A 13,319-nucleotide genomic window follows, 5' to 3' on the forward strand; every position below is an offset into this window, starting at 1 on the left:
TAATTTCGTGGTTTTATTCTTACTAATTTATTGTAGTCATTCTACTATTCTCATAGAAAAGTAATCTGAAATATACATTGTTTTTCAACTTTTGTTTTTTTCGTCTCAGTAAAATTATGATATTCAAACATTTTATTTGTAATTATTTTATAAGTATAAACTATTTATATGTTTTTTTAGTAATATGCTTCGTTATATACGATTATTCAAAATCAATTATTCACAATTTAGCTTGCACAGGTTTGAAGACCTAGAATATCTGTTGTCATGAATAGAAAACGATACTATTTTTAACTGGTGATTTTAACTTCACTGAAATGCAATAGCTAAAACAAAAATTAATGTGCCACAACAAAACACAATGGATCCAGGGATTACCGTAAGGCGCCATCTTGCACGGACCGTGTGGCCTAATGGATAAGGCGTCGGACTTCGGATCCGAAGATTGCAGGTTCGAGTCCTGTCACGGTCGCTTAAACTTTTTGCCTCGGTCAGCTGCGTTAAATATAGTTTATAATATTTTGTGTGCATACAAAAATATATATTTTGTCATTATATTCTATATTAGTATGTTTAATTATTGGGAAATTCAAATCGCTTCGGAATAAACATTATTAATTCAAACAATTATGTTAATATTCTTATGTATTTAATTATAATAATCACCAATTCATAAAAATAACGGGTTTGAAATTTAAGTATAAGTATAATATAATTATAAAGTTAAATTTGAAGTATGGCATCGCTGTCAATTGAAACTAATTTAAGATATGAATGAAACAAAACAGAGAAACCGGTTAAGAAGAATAACGATGAAACAATAATTAACTATTTTGTTTTAAAAATACTATTGTTAAAAAAACCGTTTCAAATTTCCATTCAATTTTTAATTTTTTTATTATCATAATATACAAAAAATATTATAATTATAATTTAGCAAATTGTTGTCATTTCAATAATTTTAGCAGCGTATTGCATAATTATGTACTCACACGTTATGCTCCTTCAAAGTTTAACTGGTTATTTATATACTTTACAGTTTTGAAGTAAAGATAACATTTTCAGCAGGCGTTAATTCGTCGTCAAAGTATTGACTGAATTGCTCTTGCTTAATGTACTTAAAACAACTATAAATTAATTTAAATATTAGTATACTACTCACCCTTCGCTTAGTGTAGCGTTGCACGAAACAATGGAAATGGGCCTCTGCGAAGCATTAGTGGCTTGGGACCATGCTACAGGTAAAATTTATATGTTTTTATAATTATGGCGGCCATGTTCACTTCTCAAACCTCGTGCCGTGTTACGGCTTTAATTTAGACGTATAATTAAAGGAGATGGCTTATTAGATATATCATTAGTTATGAAAGAATCTAAACTTTGTTTGTACTTCTTTGTTTTAATATTAAAAAGTATGCTTACTAACAAGTAATAAAACTAACACATTTAAATGCGTATTAATTATATTTTTTAAATGAGACATACCCTATAACGCTACGATCCAAATAAGTGCGTAAAAGTGAACTAGGTGTAATATTGTTGTTATGGCGAATACCTACAGGTCATTTCATTACAGCTTAGCCTAGCTGTTCGCTGTGTGGATTTTCAATGTCGAAAAACACATTTAGAGGATAATGAGATCTGAGATCTGTATCCAATAAGAGCCCAACGCAAGTACTGACTGGAAAAGGTTCCATGAAGAGCGAATGGGTGACAGATGTATGACCCAGTATAGACACTGTCCTCGTCGACAAGACCCACGTAGCTGGTCCAACCTTCAAATCTGAAAACAGCTTTGTCATTCCATATTTTTCTGTAGACTCGCGTCCCTCCAGTTGTCCTGTACACTTATCATCTTCAAAGTCACCGATTTGAGTGTCTTATACGAATCGATTCACTACTGATTATTGTTTTCGGTAGTACAAGCTGTCCACGGTTGGTACCCAGATTTCCTGCGTCAAATAAGTAGTGATTTCTTCAGTAATCGTCGGAAGAGGTATCCTTCTGTACAGACAGAGTCGTGTCAGTCGGTGGCGCTTTATTTATAAAACTTATATCATTTCCTTGCAACAACGGTTCATGTAATGTGAGTGTCCAACATTGGGTAGAAAAGGTATGGACAGTGATCGGAGACAGGGAAATTCCTTCCGTGAAAGTGATGGCGAAAATTGAAATCCACTTGTTGGCCAACCAGCGCAACCTGTTCCAGCAGGTTTGCCGGTGCCTAAGAGGCGTCATTGATCCTTTGGATTCCGTCTCTTTTGGAAGTCCTTCTCTAATCTCGAACCAAAAGGGTTAGATAACCGAATTTGAAACTTCAGCACAAACTAACTGGTAGGGAGCCACAATAACGGGAGTTACATTAAAATTGAGTTTGTATATTTGTGCGTTCATTCATATAAAGCAAATAATGTACCGGTATTAATTTCCAGTTTTTTATGTCGATAACGACGAAATGAGGTCGAGGATTTTGGCGCAACTGCAACTTTAAACATTCATAACTTGGGAACTCTTCATGTGGTTGAGACAAAATGTGTATGTAAGTTATTTAAAAGTGTTCAGTTTTTGAGTATGAAATTATTATTAAATTACTATTTTAACTTTGATTCTTCGCTTCAAAAATTTGGTATTGGTCTTTTTATGGGTCTCTTAAAGTCATTATGATCTTATAAACCTAGTGTAAATTTAAACGTTAAAGAACACAGAAATCAATTGAGCAGGATTTATTAATTTATGGCCGGCGCCTGCTCATTCATTCATACATGCAAACCGCCAGATTGCCGAAGCAACACGCCCTCTAGCCTATGTCCTAAACGCAGAATTATGTTAACTCCCGTTTGTAGCTCTACTGGTTAGCTTGTGAACATTCAAACTCGGTAATCTAAACATTTTGACCTGACAGTAGTCTGCACCAGTCACTGGCTGAGTTACTCCTAGGTATGTGGAATGCAGTTCAATCACATAGGCATACTTGTTTCATCCAAACTTGATTTTGACTGTGGTTGCTTCCCTGACAAATATAACCAACCTTCATATAGCCAGGATTTCACATCACAACAACAAAATTGACCTTAATATCTTAGAAATGAATTATTCTCAAAAAAAGCCATGCCATTTAATTTAAAGGCCTTTGGGGTTTTGACGTTACATTTACATTTAATTTGTAAATTGTGTATGCGTTAACACATTTATAACGTTAATTATAATTTACCTTATTTCGTATGATTTTTATCTGAATTATATTTTAACCCAAATTATTATTTGCTATACCTACTTGACTCGTTGTAACGGAGGATATATAAATTGAAAAAACATAATATTGTCGAGATTTGAGAAATAAATATAAAAACCTAGCTCTATAGAAAGAGCAGAATTGTTGCAATGGAGTGTATGTACTGAAACTTTCAAGCGATGTACATTTTTCATAGATAATAAATATCATTCAAGTCAATTTTGATTGGAATTTTAGTTTCAAAAACATAATTAATGGCAGAGACCATATAATTACTGACAACCTGGATTCATAAATAATTGCTGCAATCGCAGAACGATTGCTAAACAGGAAATTGCAATAGCAGAATTCCGGCGAGACATTTATCTCCGTTAAGTTGGCAACACCGATTTGCCTAGAAATCAGATCAGCTGTTCCAGCGTCCAGCTGACCGCCTATCAACAACACCTGTGGCCGGGGCGAGGCTGTTCTCATTTAAACATAAACCTCACTTTCTCCATCTGTGGTCGTTATCTGCTATCAATTGACATTTAATTTGGCAATTTTTCGCGCTGTAAACACTGATGCGTAATCTTCCTTCTTTGTTTTTGAATTATAGGAAACTGATTTTATATTCGAGTTTGATTATCAATTAGCATTTTGTTTCTTACTTTCAGTTACAACTACCATAAGATTAATGTAATAGTACGAGACATATCATTGCAAGTCTGGATTGGGCGCGGTGTTGCCATTTGTAACGGAATGACTAGTAAAAGGAAAATTGATTGATTTCAACGATTTTCGAGCAATCGTTACTACTCATCTTTACTCCTCTACCTTCTTGAATCTTTTACCTTCACGGTGTAAATTAACAAGTATTTACATTACGACACAGAAAATGAGTCTAAACAATAATAAATTAAAAACATGCAGAATAACAGAACGCCGAAGAACAAAATGGATGTGAACAACCGAAACGAAGCGACATCGTTGTGTTGCGTCATACTGATAATCAGCTGATGTGGCAACGCCGCACTTTGAGGGGGAAGTGGGATGCTGCCCATATTGCAACGATGTTCTCCTACTATATTAGCAACAACGATTTATTAAAAATGAAAACATTTATTTGACTTTGACTTTGACGATTCGGTAACGTTGTTTGACATACAGTGATACTATTACAATATTAGTAGCTATTTCTAAACAAATTAGTCACCCAACATATAATAAATTAATAAAGAGAAGGTAATAAATTTAAAGTATGTATTGGTACTTACGGTTCAGCACAATTTTGTTATTTATTTATATCTTAGTTTCTCGAGAAAATTGTCATTAAAATATAATGTATCTATATAAATATAAATTTATTTTAAATCTCTTCATACTACTATATCCATTTAGATATCTTTTACTAAATAATCTATTACAGCTATGAAATCGCGATATATTGAAGTCAGCTATTCTCGTTAACACTAAGTATTCTTCTTCTTGGGTTCTTGATGTTTTCATATCCAATTACACGGCAAACTTTACATTTTTAAGATAATGCAGCTATATGGACATATGAAAATGAACTACCTCTCTTAAAAAATTAAGTTTCGTTTCTAAAACGTAATTTATCTAATTAAAAATGCTGTATTTATACAATCTTGTACAGAAATGTTTTTGTCCGTTGGTTTTTTAAACTATTAATGCGTAATGGTAGTTATAAAGTAACACGGGCGTTTTCTGTAATTTTTTAAATAAATTGTTTTAATTTTAAACGTTTTTATCATTTAAGGTCATGAAACAGTTTATAAAAGGAAGTAATATACTTTTAAGTACAGCTTCAAGAAAGGACTCTTGGTTTCAATACCGTGCGTTAATCGTTTACATTTAACACATTTTTTGTTGACGTACTATATTCAGTTTTTCTTATTTTTAATACCTGAATTAGGGTGATTTAAAATATTATTTGTTGTAAATATGTTATGTAGATTGTGTTTACAAATTAGTAAATATAACAGGCATATTAAAAAGCAAGCAATAAAACTAAATATTTGAATAATAACTTGTTTAATACTTATTTTCTATTAAAAAAATATATATTTCACTTTTAAAATAAAAACAGTCATGGGGTTAAAGTACATCACGATAACTAAAAGTCAAACTCGCAGTTCAGTGTATACATTTAATCTGTTCCTAGAACCGAATGTAATTGAGTGAATTAATTGACTCCCGGTTTAGTGTTCTTAAGTGAAGTGCTGCAAAGCTCAAGTGACCCTTTACAAGAGGTGAACCAGTCAATTATTAACTTCGGAGCCAATATAGTAGGGCAATAACTCCACAGTCTGTTACATTCCATAATTAATGATATTTTCTTTTTGGTGAACCATAGTATTATTGTACTGAATAAAAATGTGGTTAAATTAGAGTTCTAAAAATAGTACAATTGAAACAGACGAACGGTTTTCAATATTTATGATAGCATATGTGTGAATATCGAGTTCGAACCAATCATTGCGCATAGTAGTTTAAGATTTTGGGGAAAGGGCACTGTTCAAACGGTTTTGTTTTGTTTTTTTTTATTTTAGTGTATTCATCGCCGATGTATCACTCGGATTGTTTACTTATTGTATGCTTAACATTACGTATTCTAATTTGAGACCTGAAGAAGACGTAAGATACAAGTTTTTGAAATGTCGCATTTGTGACCTTCATATATTTTATTTTCTTTCAAATAAATAAAAACCTCATATGTTAGAAAGAAACGGCTGAAATGTATTTATACTCATTTATATTTGGTCCAACACATATAAACATAATAATTCAACTAAATATTTTTTTTTATTGATTGAGGAAGGTTAATACAATTATTATAAATTAATAAATTCTGAACAAAATGAAATGAGTTACGTATTCAATATCATAAATCGTGGGTTTGGGCTTCTAGATAGAAGAAGAAGCAATTTTAATTTTGAAAATTGGAAAGAAATATAAGAATGTTTACATCTTAAATAGTAAAAAAGAGTAATATTAGTAAAGGAACGAGCTCGCAAATACTGATGAGGAAGAGCTGCTAGTAGTCGAACTAGGATGAATCCCATTCCTCAGATGGTGATATCCAATAGGGTGCGTTGTATGATGTTTAGATTCTTGTAGATACGGTGGGATGATAGAGGTTAATGGGGATCCTGGGATCCGTTAACAAAGTTTTGATGATTTTAAAATAGGCAAAATGAAGGAAAGTTTTACGATATAAGTTAAACGGGATCCCAATTAATCGCGATCGAAAAGTTATGCACGTTGTAGTCTTCAGAAATCAAAACTGTAGATTAATTTTTGTCAGCTGGGTCATAGTTAATTAATTGCAGTTAATTAAAATAATTACAAACGGAAGGAAGTATGATTATTATACTGTATGGTAGTAGCAATACAGTATAATGGTCGGTAATGGTGCAATTAATATAATTATTGAAGTTGATTTCATATAGGCCTACATTTTGAAAGGAGTATTCTTTTAATGTAGTGTAGTCTAGTCGTTTAGTTATTAATATTTTGTAAATTAAAATCAATAGTAGGTAATGAAGAAGTTTGAAAATAGTTGTATTGTTGAACGACCATATGTCTTTCTTGTTTTAAAATAATCTGTCCAATACAACTAAATGTTATAGGGCTATTATAGGTTTTGTTCATAAAACAGAATAGATTTGAATTTAGTCACTGCGGTATGTGACAAGAAGCATTGAGTTAATTTTAATTGTCAGTTAGTGTACGTATTCCGTCAAATCATATATAATAAGTTTATTTTATAAACTTGAAAATTCAGATGAAAAATATTATCGGGAAGTAACGTGAAACTATTTTTATTGAACCTTTTTATTGGTTCAAACAAATTTACGATTATTCGTCGCAGTTTGGCGAATGCAGGCTATTGGATAAAATGTGCGTGTGAACATAGCGAAACAACTTATACTATTAAATTATTTGTGGTAGTGATTCAGTACTGCCCATTTATTTAAAAGTAAAAATAAAGGAAAACTAAAATTTATTCTAAAAAATACAAACCTTAGCTTAGTACAAATCCTTACCATCATAAAAATTGATAACGCAAAATATAATCTATAACAGAAGTAAAGAAGAGTTATAATTGTAACAAAAAGAAACAGAGAATAAATATCCTCACAACTAAAAACTAATGATATAATACTGTAAAATGAAAGTAGACAAAATCATAATCTAAATGCAAAAGTGAAAAATATTTATCGTTAGATTCACTACTGATTTAATAATTATCACAAATTAAAATTTAACCCTCTTAGAAAAAACACTATTTTATAATACCTAAGTTATAAAATTGAAAAATGTTCCATACTTTCAAATGAAAACAGGCACAACCTAACCAACCTTAAACATCTAGTTCTACCATTTTGTGACCTTATACTTAATGGCAACCTGTTGTATATTCTAGCACCCAAGAAAAAGAAACTGTGAAGGAAACAGGATTGTTCCGGACATTTGCCATCGTTCAGTGAAACAATAAATCAGTAACACTACGTTTCGAGATCTGCAATCTGATCTCTTCTTCAGGTAATAACTAACCTAATACATATAACATAATATTACATAACATAACAACATAACACGTAACATAACAACGTAACATAACAACGGAAAGCGGAAACAAAAATAAAAATTATAAAGGACCGAAACTCGAGCGGCGACCGAATACAGCTCCGAGGAAGAAGGCTCAGCAACCCGTTTTTAAAACAAAAAGCATCACTAGCCTTTCCATACGGTTTGGATCAACGGTGATAGCCATGGCCGAAATATTGCCGAACTAGTTCAGAGCATGGTGACCAGGGATACTACAGTGGAGGGAGCCTGCAGGCCGGGAGCAAAGCTGCAGACCGTGAATTCTGATGCTACCCCTCCACCTGGCAGTTGCTATGTTCTCATAGCGGGAACCAACGATCTTGCAGCTGGGCAGCAGTACAATATTTATAGGCATTTGGAGCTCTGCATCACTGCCAAGCTGAAAACTGCTAAGGTGATTGTCTTAACTCTGTCCCACCGACACGACCTGCCAACTGACCATCCAATAAATAAGGAGACGAAACTAGTCAACGCCTATATTGAAGAACTGTGCGCTAGGCATAGTGGGACAGTGGTGTTAGACTTCAACCTTATTAGAAGGGGTGCATTTACAAGACACGGGATGCATTTAAAAGCCAAAAGTAAGCAACTCCTGGCAAGGCACCTGATACAATGCATGCAGGAGCTAGGTCACATTCCTGGTGCAGCGCAGTCTTCGCCTCCTACAGACACCCGAAGACAATCCTCTGCTGGCCGGAAGTCTTCGCCGGCTGGCGTAACCGAACCTCGCACGCTGCCATACGAGACTTTTGCCGACGCGGTCAAGACGACAAAGAATAGTGTGAAAAAAACAAAAAACTTTCCACCTCTAATGACTACGACAGTAACCTAGGGATATCAGCACTGGATACTCAAAAACATTTTTCAAATTCCAAATCAAAATTTAACAACAAAATTCAAAATTCTTTACAAACACTTTCAGTGGTGCATCAAAATGCACAGATTGCATCCAACAAAATTGAGGAGCTATCGCTCATGGCAGACAAACTGCAACCTGACATTTTCATTATCTCTGAGCATGGTTTCACACCTGAAAATGCTGCTCTGTTCAGAATTGACAATTATCAATTGGCAACTATATTTAATCGAACGCAATACAAAGGGGGAGGTGTGGCAATTTTTGTCAAATCGAAACTGGTATTCCAACCCTTCAGAGTTGACCGCACTAGTGAGTTGGACTTTGAAGCGGAAGGTATACAAATCAGTCTAAATTTTTCTGGAAAACTTGTAATAATTGGCGTATATAGATCCCCGAACGGATGCTTCACAACATTTTTTGAACAATTCGAGTCCCTTCTAAATTTGTTACGTTCCAAGGCAATAAAATTCATAATTACTGGTGATTTCAACATTGATGTATTAGACCACACCAACCCTCAAACCCAGCGGTTTCGCGATGTTCTCACTTCTTTTGACTTAGTCTGGTCCGTGAACACACCAACTCGAGTGACTGCCAGGTCGAGTACGGCCATCGACAACGTCATCACAAACTTTCCGGGCGTCTCTGTTACTGTTCTCGACGCGGCCATCTCTGACCATTTCGCACAGGAGACTGTAATCAAACAATTCAATCCTAAATACGAACCCTCTTCAGCAAAATTTAAAAGAGATTTAAAAAAATGAAAACATTAAAATTCTCAACAGATTCCTCCAAAGAGAATCTTGGTCATTTGTGGATGCTTTTGAACACGTAGAGGAAGCATTCACTGCGTTCAATGACTGCCTTAATTATTACTTAAATATTACTTGCCCATATAGAATGATAAAGGAGCGATCTCATAGGAAGAGTAATGCCTGGATTACTCAGGATATTCTCTACTTGAGAGAAAGGCTCAAATTTTACCATTCAATTTATTTAAAATCAAATAACGAAAACTTCAAAAATTTTTATAGAACATTTAAACAAAATTATCGCAAGGAAATAAAAGCCGCTAAAGCACGACATATTGAACAAAAATTGGAGAACGCAGAAAATTTTTCAAAAAGTGCGTGGGAAGTAATAAAAAAGCGTTACATCACAAACAAATAACTCAAAACAATCAAATCCGAAACTAAAAATTGACGGTAAATTAACAGACGACCCACTTCTAGTGGCTAGCGAATTTAATAATTTTTTTTCGACTGTGGCTGTACCAAGCACATCTTTCAGTTGTGACAATCTTGTAGAAAATGTAGTAGTGAGACCGGTCTCTCTTCCATGGTTCTGTTTCCTGTGGGGGAGGTGGAGATGGCAGTCGTCTTGAGAGACCTCAAGCCGAAGAAGTCCAGCGACATCAACGGAATGTCCGTGTGGCTGATCAAGCGTTGCTTCAAGCACATTTTGACACCACTTACTAAATTGATAAATCTGTCCTTCGCCCAAGGCGTTTTTCCCTTCAGCTTTGAAGACAGCAAGAGTGGTTCCGATCTTTAAAAAGGATGATCCTTGCATCGCAAGTAATTACCGTCCTGTATCCATTCTTCCTGTCATGAGCAAAATTTTCGAAAAGGTTTTCATTAGAAGGCTTGAAGGTTTTCTTGAACAGTTTGAAATTCTTAACCCTGAGCAGTACGGATTCAGGAAAAATAAATCGACGATTGATGCTGTAACAAAACTCATTGACTGTGTTGTTGATGGCTTGGAGAGGCGAGAACAAGTGCTCAGCATATTTCTCGACCTTTCAAAGGCCTTTGACTGTGTGCATCATGGGACATTGTTGCATCAGTTATGGACATGTGGTGTTCGAGGTCAGCCGCATAAATGGCTTTCGTCATACCTCAGTGGCAGAGAGCAGTGTGTGCAGATCGCGAACACCCTGTCAGGCAAAGTAAAAATGCAGTACGGTGTTCCCCAGGGTTCAATTTTGGGGCCCATACTTTTTCTCATTTACGTCAACAGATTGAATTCATCAATTCAAAATGGAGAGGTGATTCAATATGCGGACGATACGACTCTCTGCATCAGATCAAGTACGAAACAAGATCTTGAGATCAAAGCCTTTATTGAACTAAACGCATGCATCGAGCACTTTTCAAAGATAAATCTAAAAACTAACTATGCCAAAACTAACGTAATAAAATTTTGTCTCCGTCAACAAGAAGACGAATACAGACCAATTGTGATGGCGGATGAAGCTATCTTAGATGAAGCCGAATCCACCAAGTTTCTGGGGATGTACCTGGACAGGGGACTGACCTGGAGCGATCACATTGACAGAGTTTTGCTCAAAGGTTGCCTCAGGCACTTATGTCTTACGCAATCTAGCAAAATTCTGCTCGTTTGATGTACTGAAAACTGCCTACTTTGGCATAGTACATCCACATTTGACCTACGGTTTGAGACTATGGGGCAGCTGTTCTAAATACAAATTTGACAGAGTATTTAGAACACAAAAGAAAGCTGTTCGAATAATTTCGAAATTAAAACCCAGAGAGTCGTGTAAAATTGCCTTCAGGGAGCTTGGATTTCTAACCTTACCCAGCCTCTATAATTCTCGACGTTACCCTGTACTGCCGATTCAAATGTGAACTGGTTCAGGGCAGGGACGTCCATCAGTACGAGACCAGAGGCAGGAACAATTTCAGGACAGAACAGCATAGAACGGCTATGTTCGAACACTTACCATTTCAAATGGGTGTCAGGTTAATCAATAAGCTCCCTGGAGATCTCAAACGAATTAATGAACCCAAACAATTCAAATCTCGATTAAGACACTTTTTGTTGTCAAAGGCATTTTACTCCGTTGATGAGTTTACGATGGGCCGCTGGGATGAAAAATTAATATTTTATTATTATTATTCTATTTATCCTTTTCTGATATCCAAAACATGCAAAACGTGCAAAATACAATACATTGTTAGGTTCACACATTAGTATGTGGAATTAACTGTGCCTATGTTAAGATGGGTTTTAGTTTATAGATTTTTAAATCCAAATGTTGAAATGACGCTTGCAATGCAATTTTGTTAATTGTTTTACTGCAATAAAGAATTATTAGGCTATTATTATTATTATTACTAATATAATACATGTAACCTTCAAACAAAGAAAAAGAAACTCTTTGCAAAATGGTCATTTGCCGGTCTGGAGAAAAATACGTCATCCTTAGACTTTTCAACAATGTAATTTTTTTAATATATATAAGGTCTTTTATTTATAATGTTTTTTATTTTGTTTGCAAGTGCTTTAAAGGAATGATAAAAGTAACTCACCAGCATATAATTATATTTCTATTTATTTATTATTTAAACATCTAAGATTATATACTTGCAGTGTAGAATGTTCATAAGCCAATCTATAGACCAACATAATTAATTAACGAGTCATAAAATAGGATAAATGAGTGATTTTAATGTTACAACCGAGAGGTAGTGGTTTGTTCGTCCCGATCACAACTTCTGCATGAACTGTTTATGGAAGCACTAACAACGCTTTATTAATTACAATCTAACTCTATCAGTACTAGCATCAATTTCCAGGAATGCAATGAAAGAAAAGGGGCGTAGATCCGTAGACAGACACACCCAGAAACTTTCCCGCATTAGCGGTTATAGAGGCGTCCTATTACAACAGTGTCGTGTATACTTTCCCGCGCTTTGTAATTCTGTTATGTCACGCAGCTGCGCTTAGAACTTTCTGTGAACTGGGAATACCCACCAGGGGCGTAACTAGGACTTTACTTAAGGGGGAGAGGGTCTATACCGTGTCTATTACAACAGTGTCGTGTATACTTTCCCGCGCTTTGTAATTCTGTTATGTCACGCAGCTGCGCTTAGAACTTTCTGTGAACTGGGAATACCCACCAGGGGCGTAACTAGGACTTTACTTAAAGAGGAGAGGGTCTAATAGAAAACCTCACCACACCGAGAGTATGGTACAAATATAAATTTAAATGATTCATATGTAATTAAAATTAAAACATGTAACTGCTGTTTTAACAAGTGCGATTGCCGTTACATGACTTCCCTTTGATTTTTAGCGTCCTTGAGGGGGGGAGATTCTACCCCCTCATCGATCCATGGTTACGCCACTGCTCCAGAGTACGATTATTATGGCAGTACGAAAAACTGGACTATTCAAAGTTTTGCTTACATTTCACCTTCATCTTATAAGATACTAGATTCGCCGCTGGATGGGTTCAATGTTCAGGGTGGAATAAATGTAATCGTCATCATGAATGACGTAACCACATAGGGAACCATTACGTCATGGCATGTCATTTGATGCCCTGTAGGAATGCTGTATTAAGCGAAAATAAAAATCAAGTCTCGAGCGAATATAATAATTTTATTGCGAGCATTGAGTTTATTAGAAAATGAAAGAATTTGAAAATTTCAAAATAGTGTTGCTTTATGTGTAATTAATGAGCTAAAATAAAATAAACGAGTTTTACGTACTTACGGAGATGTAATTACTCTCCAATAGTCTAAGTGTTTAATAACTGTATAAATAGCCTACGTGTGAACAACAAACAGAACGCACCAATATTTATTG

General features: G+C 34.8%; 1 non-coding gene across 1 annotated transcript; it reads left to right on the forward strand.

The window, feature by feature from the left end:
- The first annotated feature begins 399 nt into the window (after nucleotides 1–399).
- On the forward strand, nucleotides 400–472 carry Trnar-ucg. Its single transcript has one exon. It is a non-coding gene; the product is annotated as a tRNA-Arg (tRNA).
- The last annotated feature ends 12,847 nt before the right edge of the window (nucleotides 473–13,319 follow it).

Source organism: Homalodisca vitripennis, unplaced genomic scaffold (genome assembly GCF_021130785.1).
Source record: "Homalodisca vitripennis isolate AUS2020 unplaced genomic scaffold, UT_GWSS_2.1 ScUCBcl_4851;HRSCAF=11269, whole genome shotgun sequence".
In the NCBI taxonomy this organism is placed as follows: domain Eukaryota; kingdom Metazoa; phylum Arthropoda; class Insecta; order Hemiptera; family Cicadellidae; genus Homalodisca; species Homalodisca vitripennis.